Source organism: Eumetopias jubatus, unplaced genomic scaffold, assembly GCF_037043125.1.
Source record: "Eumetopias jubatus isolate StellerSeaLion01/CBP00866 unplaced genomic scaffold, mEumJub1_p1.0 scaffold_3, whole genome shotgun sequence".
Lineage (NCBI taxonomy): Eukaryota > Metazoa > Chordata > Mammalia > Carnivora > Otariidae > Eumetopias > Eumetopias jubatus.
Window position 1 is genome coordinate 139,661,327 of NW_028274809.1, and position 13,852 is coordinate 139,675,178.

Sequence of the window (13,852 nt, forward strand, 5' to 3'; positions counted from 1 at the left end):
TATTTTAATTTTATGTGTCTTCCTCTAAGTATTTCTGAATATATATCCTATTCTTGTGTAAATCTTTTTTGAAAAAAAATTTTTCAAAAACTGTTAAATTAAAATGATTCTTCATTGGGTCATTGGTCATCCAGTGCCAAATGTATGAAATAGGTGATCTATTTAGTCTTTTTTTTTTTTCCATTTTCCTGATTAGCTTCATCTTTGTTTCCAGAAGTGGGTTTCTTTCTTTTTTTTTTTTCTTTTTCTTTAGATGCTGTTTTGGTGTGTCCATTTTGCAAACCATTAAAACTCTTGAAATATTGTAAATATCAGGAATAACATGGTCAAATCTTTTAAAGTGAGACTGATCAAAATATAACCCTTTACAAAATAGCATATAAAAGACAAATCCTTGACCCAGAAAAAGAACATTTGGAAATATTGGCTGATTGGAGAAGTACCCAATTCACAAGAGCTGTTAACAGGAGAAAAAAGATGTTTTATATTTAATGTTCTATTTGAACAGATAATCATAGAAGGAGAAATCTTGAGAGTCTCTTGCTTTTAACCTTATCAAGACAACATGGGAAAGGATAAAACTTGGTTTTTATGATTCTTTATAGTTACATAAACTTTAACTGAAGCCACTGGAACAATTTACCTTTTCTATGCAGAGTCTGCTAGAAGCAAGAGGGTTTCTCTTTGATTTGAAGAAAACATATATAAGAAGTGGACTCCAAAAATTAAAAACATTGTGATGGGGTCCTAGACAAGAAATAAAAGTTGAATTAATGACAACTTGTGGATTAAAATGAAACCATTTGGCTCCCCAAAGAAATTATACTCTGAAAAAATAAGGAAATTATGATTTAGAATAGTTACTGTGTTTGGGGGGTAGGAGGAAGCTAAAATTCTTGGCTTTATTATTCTGGTAAGTTTGGAAAAGGAGTTAAGATTCTGTGGATAAATTTTTGTTTTTAGAATTAAAGCCATTAAAAGATTTGCAGACATATTTCAATAGAAGGCTGTATTTTTTTTACTTGAATACAAAAAATTTATAAGCCTTAACTATATATGCATAAGAGTGGGTTGTGTGAGGGGTTAAATAAAAATTCTGTACCAGAAACTTCAAACATACTGTAAAAATAATGGTGAAATGAGAGTTTTAAATACTTTAATTTTTATTACGTGGACTCTTCCCTACAACTGTCTTCAAAATAAAAACATTACAGAATGTTAAACATGGCTTACCTTTATATCTTTGAGGTATGAGAACATAGGCTTATTGTTTCACCTTCATTGGATTAACTATAATATAAAATTTTGTTTTTGTTCTTTAGTGAGGAGACAAAATAGCTTTTGTTTTAAAAAAGTAAATGTCACATAAGCAGGGTGGCTGACAAAAGTACTGACCTTACAGTTTGTTGTAAATATGAGCTCAGATCTTACTCTTATTTTACTTTGCTATATTGAAACAATTGAGCAAAATGTTCTAAGCAATTGCCTGCTTTTTATTCGGGTATTTTTATTTGCCATTAAGAAGATTGCCTAAAATGTGAAAGATTTTTGTTTTCAAAAATAAGCACATAGGTGCTCTAAAATTCTTTTCCACTAGTATCCTCTAAGGTAATTAGATTACTGCAGTAAAAATGTTAGGGAACTTCAAAGTATGCTTCGGAGTTTTCAGGAATTATGATCAAAGGGATCTCTACTCAAGAGGTAAGGTATGGCATAGGTAGAAAAATGTTAAATGTGTTCAATGTAATGTCTGATGGTAAAGTCAACTTACAACAGATATCCTTGGATTTTCAGACAGGTATAGAATTAGGAAAATAATTTTTCTTAAAAATCTCTCCCAGAAAAAAGGATAAACTGAATTTTTTTTTTTTTTTTTTTTTTTTTTGGTAATACTTTGGAGTGCATTTAGATACATATATCCACAGACATTGTACCTCTGGTGTACTTAGCCTCCTGTATTTCAGGGCATCCCTTTACCTGTGCTTTCTTAGTGTTTATCATCCCTTTTTAATTTAGTATTTCTTAAGCTCTGAGCACTATTAAAATATTATACTTTGTATGGAAAGTTTAGTACATATTCCCTGAGATTATTGCCTGGCTTCATTTTGCCTGTTTTACTTACATGATATCTAGAACCTAGAAAACAGTTGTATTGAATAATTTTTATCTTGGTTTGAGAAATTAATTTGAGTTTTAAAAGCATTCATTTATGCTGTAACTTAGGGGAATTTGTTATATAAGGCTTAAAAAATAATGTTGGGTAGTATATAAAATATAAAATATAAAATCATTTAGAGTGTTAGCATATACTATTTAGTATATCTAGAATCAAAGGAAAATGCAATATTCAATGCAAATGATTTAGGTTTTTTTTTCCCCCTAGAAATATTAGTATGGTTTATTCAATAGATGGTAACATAGAAACCACAATAACCTTCCATTCTGTCTTTTGATTCTTATTATAAGAACACTAGCTTCTGGACATTTGGTATTTAGTTAAAATAGTTGGCTATATCTGTTCTGCTTTCACCTTTATGGTAGAGCAAATGATAATGTTGATCTGTAAACTAGAGCAAGAACTCGCTACTTGATGAGATAGATGATTTCATGTTCAGGATGCCCTCATGGTGAGAAGTTAGATCCAGGATTTGCTTCCATGTCATATTTTATTTGAAAATTACCATAGACATTATCTAGTTGAGCACCCTTATTTTATATACAAAGGAATGAATATCCAGGAATATCTCCTGTATTTCTGATACCACACAATGGATACACAATTGTAGAACTCAACTCTCTTGACTGCAAGCTCAGAGATCTGTACTCTGCTGCCTCCTCGTGTTGTTCCTAGTTCTGGACAATATAAAGCAAGTCTGATTTCCTTCAAGTATGACAGCCTCCAGATGTTTTAAGATGGCTGTAATACTGTATTAATTTCAAGCCCGTTTTGTTGTTGCTTTTATTTTTAAATAGATTAAGCACCTCCATCTTATTGCCCTTATTCATGTAACATAGTTTTGAAAACCTTAAAGGTTTTTTTTTTTGGATCTTCTCTGAACATGCTTCAGTTTATTGTTCTTAATGTGTGACAACACAGTACAGGTTTGTTCAGCCTGTTCGGCCCTAGAGTACTCGTGTCACTTTGTTTATCCTTACATATACAGTAAAGTGCTTAATTTTATGCACAAAATGTTCCATAGTGATCAGAATATTTTGTGTCTAAAAATTAGTCTAGTAGTCTTTATGTACAGGCAAATGTGTACAGTTCAGTGGGAAAGAAAAAAATCTAATACGAAAAAAAATCCAATACCTAAGACCTTGAGAAGTCATAGTTTAGAAAGTAAGGTCTTCCATTTTTTGCTTGCTTAGTTCTGACTCAGATTATCCATTCCATTTTAAATGACTTGTATAATGTGAAATGTTATTTTTCAGGTTGTCCTTGCTAATTTAAGGGTAACCAGGCCCATTGGAGCTAAACTGTTGACACGTGACTGACAATGAGAAGAAAATCAACTTGTGTTTAGTAACATAATTAAAATTAGAAATAAAAAGCTGCTTCAGTGGAAAGGTTTGGGATCTATCCCAAACAGCAGAAGATGGTGAAGTAGCCGCCCTGGAAATCTGAGAATGTGGCCTTAGTTCTAATGAAGGCATAGTCTTATGTTGCCTCTTGAAATACAATGTGGATACTCTGCTAGAGCAATGTTTTAGCATAACAGCATTTTAAATTACCAATTAAATATTTAGCTTTTTTCACCTAAATTTTTAAATTGAGCTCCTGTAAGGCACAAGGTGTTTAATGGTTGCATGTATCTTGCAGGGTACACGTTTACCTTTGAGAAATACTTGTTTGAAATTGGGTATATTCTACCTGAGTTAGGATTCTAGGGCAAATGAGGGAGAAAAGAACACACCCATGCCTGCTCTCTGCAGCTTTGGACAGCTGGCCTAATTTACTCCAACTGACCTGTGAGAAAGGTGATTATTTTTTTTTTTTTCGGTTTACGCACAAAGATGCTGAAGCCCAGAGGCTTCAAAATCTGCTGGAGGGCACATAATCAATAAGCAACAGAGATGGCATTCGAAAGATCTGTCAAAATAGAAATAATTCTATTGCACCATTGATTGCCAAACATCTTTACCAGAAAGAATGCATATTCTCAGGAACATTTTTTTATAGAACATCAGTGTTAAAGTAGATAAAAAGGGATATTTTACGTAGTATGCATTTTTAAGTCAACTCTTTTTAAAAAAGTAATTTTAGTTTTACAGGAAAATTGACAAAGTACAGAGACCTCCCACCCCCCCAACCATATACCCTGTTTTCCTTCCCACAGTTTTCCTTATTAACCTCTTCTGTGTGGCACATTTGTTGCAATTAATGAACTGATATTGATAGACATAATTAGGGTTTACTCATGTCATACAGTTCTTGGGTTTTGCTAAATATTTTTGTATCAATGTTAATGAGAGATACTGATCTATAATTTTCCTTTCTTGTAATGTCTTTGATTTTGATATTAGATTGCCTCAGAATGAATGAGGAATTGTTCCCTTTGTTCCTACTTTCTGAAAGAGATTGCAGAAAGTTGGTATCATTTCATTAAATATTTGGTAGAATTCATCAGCGAAGCCATCTGGGCTTGGTGCTTTCTCTTTGTGAAAGTTATTAATTATTGATTCAGTTTCTTTAATACAGATAACCTTATTCAGTTTGTTTCTTCTTGAGTAAGTTTTGGCAGATTGTATCTTTTAGGGAATTGGTTCATTTCATCTAAGTTTTCAAATTTGTGGTGATAGAGTTGTTAATAATACTCATTAGCCTTTTAATGTCCAAGGGACTGGCTGTAATGACCCGTTTCATTTGTAATATTAGTTGTCCCTTCTTTCCTTTTGTTACCCTGGCCAGAGGTTTATCAATTTTATCGATAAAATAGCCAGATTGGTCTTGTTTTTTCTCTATTTTACAGTTTTCAGTTTCATTGATTTCTGCTCTAATTTTTATTTCTTCTGTTTGCCTTAGGTTTATATTGGTCTTCTTTCTAAGCACTTTTTGTACTATCCCAGTATTTTGATAAGTTCTATTTTCATCTTGTAGTTTGAAATATTTTAAAATTTCTCTTGAGAATTTTTCTTTTTTTTACACCAGTGTGTTATTTGGAAGTAAATTGTTTCATCTCCAAGTATTTTGGGATGTCTATCTACCTATAAATACTTGTTATTCGTTACTGACTTTAATTCCACTGTGGTTTGAGAGCATACTTAGTGTTATTTCTATTCTTTTAAATTTTTTATGATGTGTTTTATGGCCCTTAGTCATGGTGAGTGTTTTTGTGTGAGCTTGAGAAGGCGTATTTTGTTGTTGGATGAAGTATTCTTTAGGTGTCACTTAGGTCCAGTTGATTGGTGCTCTTCAGTTCAACTATGTCTCTATTGATTTTCTACTTGCTGAATCTGTCAATTACTGATAGGGATAGAACAGTGTTGAAGTCTTTAAGTATAATAGTAGATTGATTAATCAGTTTTTTATTTTAGTTCTATCAGTTTTGCCTCATATATTTTGATGTGCTATTGTTAGGCCAGTGTGTATTAATAAGGCTTGTTATGTCTTCACGGAGAATCGATCCTTTCATTATGTAATGACTCTCTTTATCCTTGGTAACTTTTTCTTATTCTGAAGTTTGCACTTCCTGAAATTAAGTTATTCTAGCTTTATTTTGATTTGTGTTATCATGGTTTAATTTCTTTATCCTTTTACTTTTAATCTACATATATCTATATATTTGAAGTGGGTCTTGTTTTTTTATCCACTTGGTAGGCTTTGTCTTTTAATTGATCTATTTCAGCTATTTACATTTAAAGCAATTATTGATATAGTTGGATTAATGTGTTGTTTGTAACTTCATTGCCTTTGTTCTTTTAAAATTTATTTTGCCTTCCTCTTTATTTTTTCTGATCTTGAGTATTGAGTATAATTCTATTTTCTCTCTTAGCATACTTCTAAAATTTTTTTTTAATTATTGCCTTAGAGTTTGCCGTATACATTTATAACTAATCTACCTTCAAATAATACATACCACTTCAGGGGTAGTGCAGGTACCTTATAATAGAATCTTTCCGCTTTTTCTCTCCCATCCCTTATAACATTGCTGTTCTTTATTTCACTTTTCCATAAGCTATAATCAACCAAAATATTGTTGCTTTCATTTTGAACAAACTGTGTTAATATCAATTTAGAGTTTTAAAAAGAAAAGATTTTGTTTTGCCTTTTGAAATTACTTCTCTGATGCTCTTCCAAAAGGAAATTGTGTAGACCCATGACCTATATAATCTTTCTTTTCTTTGGAGAACTTATTTTAGCATTTCTTTCAAGGCAGGTCTACTGGTGACAAAGTCCCTCCATTTTTATGTGAGAAAATGTCTTTCTCTTTAATTTTGAAGGATACCTTTGCTGTATACAAAATTCTAGATTGGTAGGCTTTTTTTTCTTTCAACACTTTATTCATTCTGTCTTCTTGTTTGTATGATTTTTGAAGAAATATCTGATGTAATTCTTATCCTCTATAGGTCAGGTTTCTTCTCCCCTACTCCTACCTCTGGCTTCTTTCAAGTTTTTTACTTTGTCTTTGATTTTCTACAGTGTGAATGTGATATGCCTAAGTGTAGATATTTTGGATTTATCCTGTGTCATATTCTCTGAGCTTCCTGGATCTGTGCTCTAGGATCTGTTATAAATTGTGGAAAATTCTCAACCATTATTTTTTCAAGTATTTCTTTAGTTTCTCTTCTCCTGGTATTCCCATTGTGCATATGTTACTCTTTTTAAATTGTCCCATAGTTTTTGGATGTTCCTTTTTTCCCCTCTTTTTTCAGTTTAAGAAGTTTCTGTTGACATGTCTTTTAGTTCACTGATTCTTAGGCTCTGTGCAGTCTCCTTTGTGAGCCCATGAAGTGCATTCTTCATTTTCGACTTTGATTTTGAGTCCTAACATTTCTTTTTGATTCTTTCTTAGAGTTATATTACCCATCTGTTTTTGCATGTTATCCCCTTTTTCCATTAGAGCTTTTAGTATTTTAGTAGTTATTTGAAATTATTGGTCTAGTAGTTCAAACATATCTGCCATATCTGAATCTGGTTTTGATGCTTGTTTTGTGTATTCAGATTTTGTGTGTATTTTTTTTTAATCTTTTAGGGTACCTTATCATTTTTTGTTAAATGCTAGACATGCTGTATTGGTAAAGGAACTTAGGCAAATAGGTCTGTAGTGAGGTTTTATGTTGATCTGGTTAGGTGTTAGTCTGTTTACTATTTGTTCTACCTGTATGTGTCAGAGGCTGAAATTACCTCTAATGTGCTTTTTTTGGACCAATCTGTTTTCTTGGGATTCCTTAGAGACTTCTTTATAAATAGAATCTGAGCCTTGCCATTCTTTCAGTAATTCCCTGTTGATGTTAGTGGGTAAGGTGTGGGGTTAGGGGAAGTGCTTTGTGGTCCTATCATTAGGTCTCAGTCTTTTAGTGGACTCTGCTGTTGGCTTTCACCTTCACAAGTGCCCCCCTTTCCCATATGAGACATGAAGAGTAGAAAGGGCCTGATTTGGATACTTCCCTTTCTCCATTTTGTTAGGCTTTGGTAAAATAATATTCCTTGTGGGCAGCCCTTTGTTAAGGAGAACGATATGCTCTGGGAATGTTTCAAAATGGTTACTTTTCCTTCTCCTGCTTCCAGAAGTAGAGGAGATTTTTCTTTGTTCTTTACCCTACAAACCTGATGAGGCTTCTGGAGATAAAATTCATGGAAATGTAAGGGGCCCCATAAGGTTGATTTCCCAGGAGTTTTTAATCTCTCAAGCGTATGTGCTCTCTGTCTAGCAGTTGGTCAATTCCTTTTACGTTTTTCTACCCAGCTGGCTCCAGTGGTGGTTTCTCCTAGTAAGCTGCTGATATTTGTATTTGTCTGGTTCTTCAGTTTTGGAGCTGGAGGTTGGTCCTGTAACCTCAGTTCTCTGATGGATCCAAGAGGAGGTGTTGATTTTCAGTTTAGTTTTTTTCTTGTTGTGTACTCAGAAGTGACAGCTTTTACTTGTTGGACTGGAAACTGGAAGTCACTGAGCATTTTTAAATATTAGAATTTGCCTTCGAATTTGGTTTGTTTCCTTACACAAGTAATGGAGATTTCTAAGCCATTGCAGTTATTTAATTTGGTTCATCTAATCTTACTGATCATCCACCTACTAAATTTCATGCATCTCCTAAGCATTGGTGATAATTAAGATACTTCTACCCTTGTACACCTCTTTTCAAAGTCTTTTGCTTTTTTTGTTGTCCCCTAGATCCTGGATGTATCTCTTGTATCTTGTCAAGGACTTTGTGGCTTTAGTACTTTCTCTTTTTATGAGAAAATCTCCCTCTCTATTGGATCCTTAATGTATCTGGTTATGTAGTCCTGTATTATCTTAAGAAAAGGAACTTTGATTCTTTCCCCACCCTCCAACTTCTGCAGTCTCTGTTCACTCTTATTGTTTACTCGTAACATTGCAGTTTCTCAAATTTTATTTACTTTTTAATCTATTCCAATCTGGCTTTTGCATCTGATAACACTGGGACTGCTCTTGTCAAAGTCACCCAGGTCCTCGCTGTTGCCAAATCCACTGGACACTTAACCTGTGCCTTTTTATTTGATCTTTTAACAGAATTCAGTGTAGTTGAACACTTCCACCTTTTGAAATGCCCTTTTGTTGACTTCCATAACAGCATATGCTTTTGGTTTTCCTCCCTGCCTTTCCTTTTTAGTTGCTGTTGCTGGTCTTACTCTTTCATCCAACTATGGAAAGTAGTTCAATGCTCAGTCCTTGAGCTTTTCCTTTAACCTCTTCTCCCTTTACACTTAGATTATTTATTTATTTGTTTATTTGTTTATTTAAGTATCTCTACACCCAACATGGGGCTTGAATTCAACCCCAAGATCAAGAGTTGCACGCTCTTCTGACTGAGCCAGCAAGGCGCCTCTACACTTAGATGATCTTACCCATTATCATGGCTTAATACTTTCGTTAACTCTGCCCCAATTTTTATCTCCCTCTGTTCCCAGCCCTTCCTCAAAGCTCGTCTTGATATTCACTTGGATAATTAAAAAAAGTAAAATGTTCAATCCTGAACTATTTTTATTTTTCTCTTAGTCTTCTGTATCTCAATGGAGCACCACTGTTTATCTCATTATGTAAAAAACCATGGAGCGATCTCTTCCTCATCTCCCATATACAGTATCTTCATTATTCGTTAGTTCAGTTGTTTGCTTTTGGACTTTTTAAACGTTATTTATAGCAGTTTTTTAAATTTATTTTTTTTATTTTAAGTAAATGCTTTGCTGCACGTGGGGCTCAACTCACAACTGCAATCAAGAGTCACATGCTCTCCAGGCGGAGCTAGCCAAGCGCCCCTATTTATAGCAGTTTTAAGTTTACAGAAAAATTGACCAAATGGTACAGAGTTTCTATCTTGATTCCCCCTCCCTCTTTTCCAACTAACATCTTGGCATTTATTTTGTACATTTGTTGCAGCAGAACCAGTTTTGATACATTAAGGTCCACAATTTACATTAGGATTCACTCACTGCATCATACTGTTCTTTGGGTTTTGCTAAATGAATAATGTCCCATATCCACCCTTAGGGTATCTTACAGAAGAATTTCACTGTCCTTAAAAATCCTTTTTGCTCCACCCTTTCATCCTTCACTGTCCCAATCCCTGGCAACTACTGATCTTTTCCTGTGTTGGTAGTTTTGCCTTCTCCAAAATGTCATGTAGTTGGAATCGTGCAGTATGTAGTCTTTTACAGTGGCTTCTTTCATGTTGCAATATGCAGTTAATGTTCTTCCTTGTCTTTTTGTGACTCCATAGCATATTTCTTTTTATCACTCTAGATCTACCACAGTTTATTCACCTATTGAAGTACATCTTAGTTGCTTCCAATTTTTGGCACTTAGGGATAAAGTGCTGTGAACATTCACGTGCAAAGTTTTTTGTGGACATAAATTTTCAGCTCATTTGGAAAAATAGTAGTGTGATTGTTGAATCTTATGGTAAGCCTATGCTTAGCTTTGTGAGAAACCACCAAACTGTCTTCCACAGTGGCTGAACCATTTTGCATTCTCACCAGCGGTAAATGAGAGTTCCTGTTGCTCCACATCCTCACTGGTGTTTTGTGTTGGTGTTTTGGATTGTAGCTACTCTAATAGGTGTGTGGTGGTATTGCTGTTTTAACTTGCAGTTCCCTGGTGCTATGACATCAAGCATCTTTTCATAAGCTTCTTGTCCATTTGTGTATCATCTCTGGCAAGGTACCTGTTTAGATCTTTTGCCCATTTAAAAAAATCAGTTTTTCTATTATTGTGTTTTAAGAGTCCTTTATGTATTTTAGATACCAGTCCTTTACCAGATAAGTGTTTTGCACATATCTTCTCCTAGTCTGTGGCTTGTCTTCAGTCTCTTAACAGTGTCACTTGCAAAGCAGCAGTTTTAAATTTTAATGAAATCGACTTCATCAATTTTTTCTTTGGTGGATCATGCTTTTGGTGCTGTATCTCAAAACTTACTGCCAGGGCGCCTGGGTGGCTCAGTTGGTTAAGCGACTGCCTTCGGCTCAGGTCATGATCCTGGAGTCCCGGGATCGAGTCCCGCATCGGGCTCCCTGCTCGGCGGGGAGTCTGCTTCTCCCTCTAACCCTCCCCCCTCTCATGTGCTCTCTCTCTCTCTCTCATTCTCACTCTTTCAAAATAAATGGATGAATCTTTAAAAAAAAAAAAAAAACTTACTGCCAAATCCATGGTTGCCTAGATCTGTGTTGTCTTGTGGAGGTTTTACAGTTTTGAGTTTTATATTTAGATCCATGATCAGTTTTGAGTTAACTTTTTTGAATAAACGTTTTTTTTTGCATGTGGATGTCTGGTTGTTTTAATACCATTTTTAAAAAAAGACTGTCTTTTCTCCTTTGAATTGCTTTTGCTCCTTTTTCAAAGCTCAGACTTACCTCCTAAGTCTCTCTCAAACTTGTCCACATCTTACCATTTTCATCTATCAACCTCCCTTCCAAGCTGCCATCCCCTCTTGCCTGAACAGTAGCACTTACTGGTCTTCTCACTTTATCTCGTGACCCCTGCATTCTTCACAGAATATGACTTATTACAATTTTTTAAAGATTTATTTATTTGACACAGAGAGAGCACAAGTAGGGGGTAGGGGAGAGGGAGAGGGAGAAGCAGGCTCCCCGCAGAGCAAGAAGCCTGATGTCGGGCTCGATCCCAGGACCCTAAGATCATGACATGAGTCAAAGGCAGACGCTTAACCAACTGAGCCACCCAGGCGCCCCTGACTTACTACAATTTTAAGGCATAAATAAGATTATGTCTGTTTTCTGCTTAATGCTAATTGCTTCCTTTTATAAAAACAATAAAATCCAAATACTTTATCATGGCCTATTAGGCCCTAAATGATCTTGCCCTGACTTTTCCTCAGTTTTACCCTTGCTTCTACTCTCCAGACAACCTTGGGCTTATTTAGTCTCTGAATTATTTAAATTATTTATTCCCTACCTTAGGGGATTCATAATAATGGAATGCCTCTTTTCCCGCTTTTAGGTCTGGGCTTAGATGTTTTCAGCAGTGCCTTCTCTAGTTAGTATATTGTAATCATCCAGTTCTAGATCTTGCCTTTCATTCTGTGTTCTACTCATTTCTTCCTAGTATTTTTCTCAACTTAAAAGCATATATTGTATGTTCATTGCCTGACTCCCTGCGACCAGAGATCACGGTTGTCTTATTTATATTGTTTTTAGCGCCTGGCACAATAGTTGCCTCATAGTAAGCACTGAACACATATTTTAATGGAGGAGACCTGGGCCCAGCCTTCGAAATGCCCAGATCTAGCGAGGGACATCCACACATACGCAGATGAATTGCAGTGCCACGGTAGTGCTCTCGGAGAGTTGTAGGCCCAGAAAATAAGAGATGAAAGGTTAAAAAAGAAATCTCTGAAATTCTTTCTCACTAGTGTGAACTAGTGATTACAAAAGTCAGTTTATGAAATCTTATTGCCGAGGCTTCTTAGCCATTAATTTATATTTTTATTATTTGCTAATGTGGGGGTCAACATAACTCTCATCCTAGCAATTCCAGACTTAGGCTCTTAAGTGTCGGGAGAACCCCTCATGCTGTAGGGACAGTGTCAGGGCAAAGGTGCGGTCTCAAGCCCAGCAAGAGGCCCAACAGCATACTGATTGAGCACTGGCTCTAGAGTCAGGGTTTGCTTTTGAATGCCCAGTGCTGCCATTTACCTCGGGCAGATCACTTCACTTCCCTGTGCCTTAGTTTCCCCATCTGTTGAAGGTGCTAATAAACTTCTAACGTCGTTTTGAGGATAAAATGGGCGAATATATATATATATAGCACCTTTCTATGTGCCCTGTCCTGTAATAAAGGAAAGTGTTTCTGTTACCCTATAAAGGCCTCATTTACGTAAAATTTTATTGCTTTAGGATATACTTACACTGAGTAACGTGCAGCTCTCTCCACAGGCCCCTTACTGCCTACTTTACAGAGAAAAGACTTAATTCTCCCGATGGCAGACGTCGCGCCTTTGTGGCACTCCTTTCTTCTCTCCTGTGCGCGCCATCATATCACCTCTGCTTTCTTAGATGTCCTAACATTTTATTATCCCTTCTTTCTTTTCATATTTACCTTCTTCCTTTCACCTAGTTCCTTCTCAGATATGCCTATAAACATGTTAAAGTCTCTCCAATTAAAAAAAAAAAAAAAGGTAACTGTCGCTACTGCCTTCTTCCTCATCTCCATACCCAAACTCAAACACAAACTTACAACATTCTCTCCATTTATTTCTTCCAGCACCGCTCCCTCCACGGCCCACTCCGGTTTTGTTTCTACCTCTTAATGTCATCAAAATAATACTGTTGAGGTTATCAGTGACCTCATCACCGAATCAAATGGACAGTGCTCTTTCAGCCGCATTCAACACTATAGATGTCATTCTCTTCACATTTTTGGTTCCGTGGGTCTTTACTTCTGATTTCCTTGTAGCTTTTTGGTGGTTCCTAGTCTCATTTGCAGACTATTCTCATTCTACTGAGGTTTTATTTTATATGTTGGGATTTCTAAGGTTGAATCCTTGGTCATGATGTCAGTTCATTGTGCATCTGGGTCCATAGTGCAGATTCATACCTTTGTAATGAGGATTCAAGTTTAATAACACGGGTCCAACTTAGCATCTCTTCTGTGTGCTCCAAGAGCGCTTGAAACATATTTTATGAATTTATGATCTCCCCCCACCCTTAAATCTGGGCTTCCTTTACCATTCCTCATTTTAGTAAATATTACTCCAGTCCATCATCCAGTCTTGTTTATTTTTGTGTCCAAAATATCTCAACAACCTGTTTCTGTTTTCACTACCCCGGCTCAGTCCATTATTTCCTAACTTGAGCTATGACAGTTCTAATTGGTTTCCTTGTATAGACCCTTGTATGCTAATCGAATTCAGTCTCCACAATGCAGCCAGAGTGATGTTTCTCAAGACACAAATTTAATGATATTATGCCTTTAATTAAAACACTCAATTGGCTTCCTATTGCTCTTAAGATCCACAGGAAGAATTGAGACAAAAATCCTTAATACTACAATTTGTGAAACCCTGAAAGACCAAGTCCCTATTTTCCTCTCCATTTGCACCTTTGGCCACGTGGTGTTTTTCTTCTCTCATCCTTCATGGTCTCAGCTCAGTGGTCATTTCCTTACCTCAGGAACACCTTCTCTGATGTTCTTTGGTAGGTTAGATCAGCATCCTT

The 13,852-nt window shown here is 35.6% G+C and overlaps 1 protein-coding gene across 1 annotated transcript in view; it reads left to right on the top strand.

Moving 5' to 3' along the window:
• The window catches only part of TSC22D1 (TSC22 domain family member 1), a 128,215-nt gene that overhangs the window by 35,350 nt on the left and 79,013 nt on the right, over positions 1–13,852 (top strand). The window lies entirely within an intron of this gene.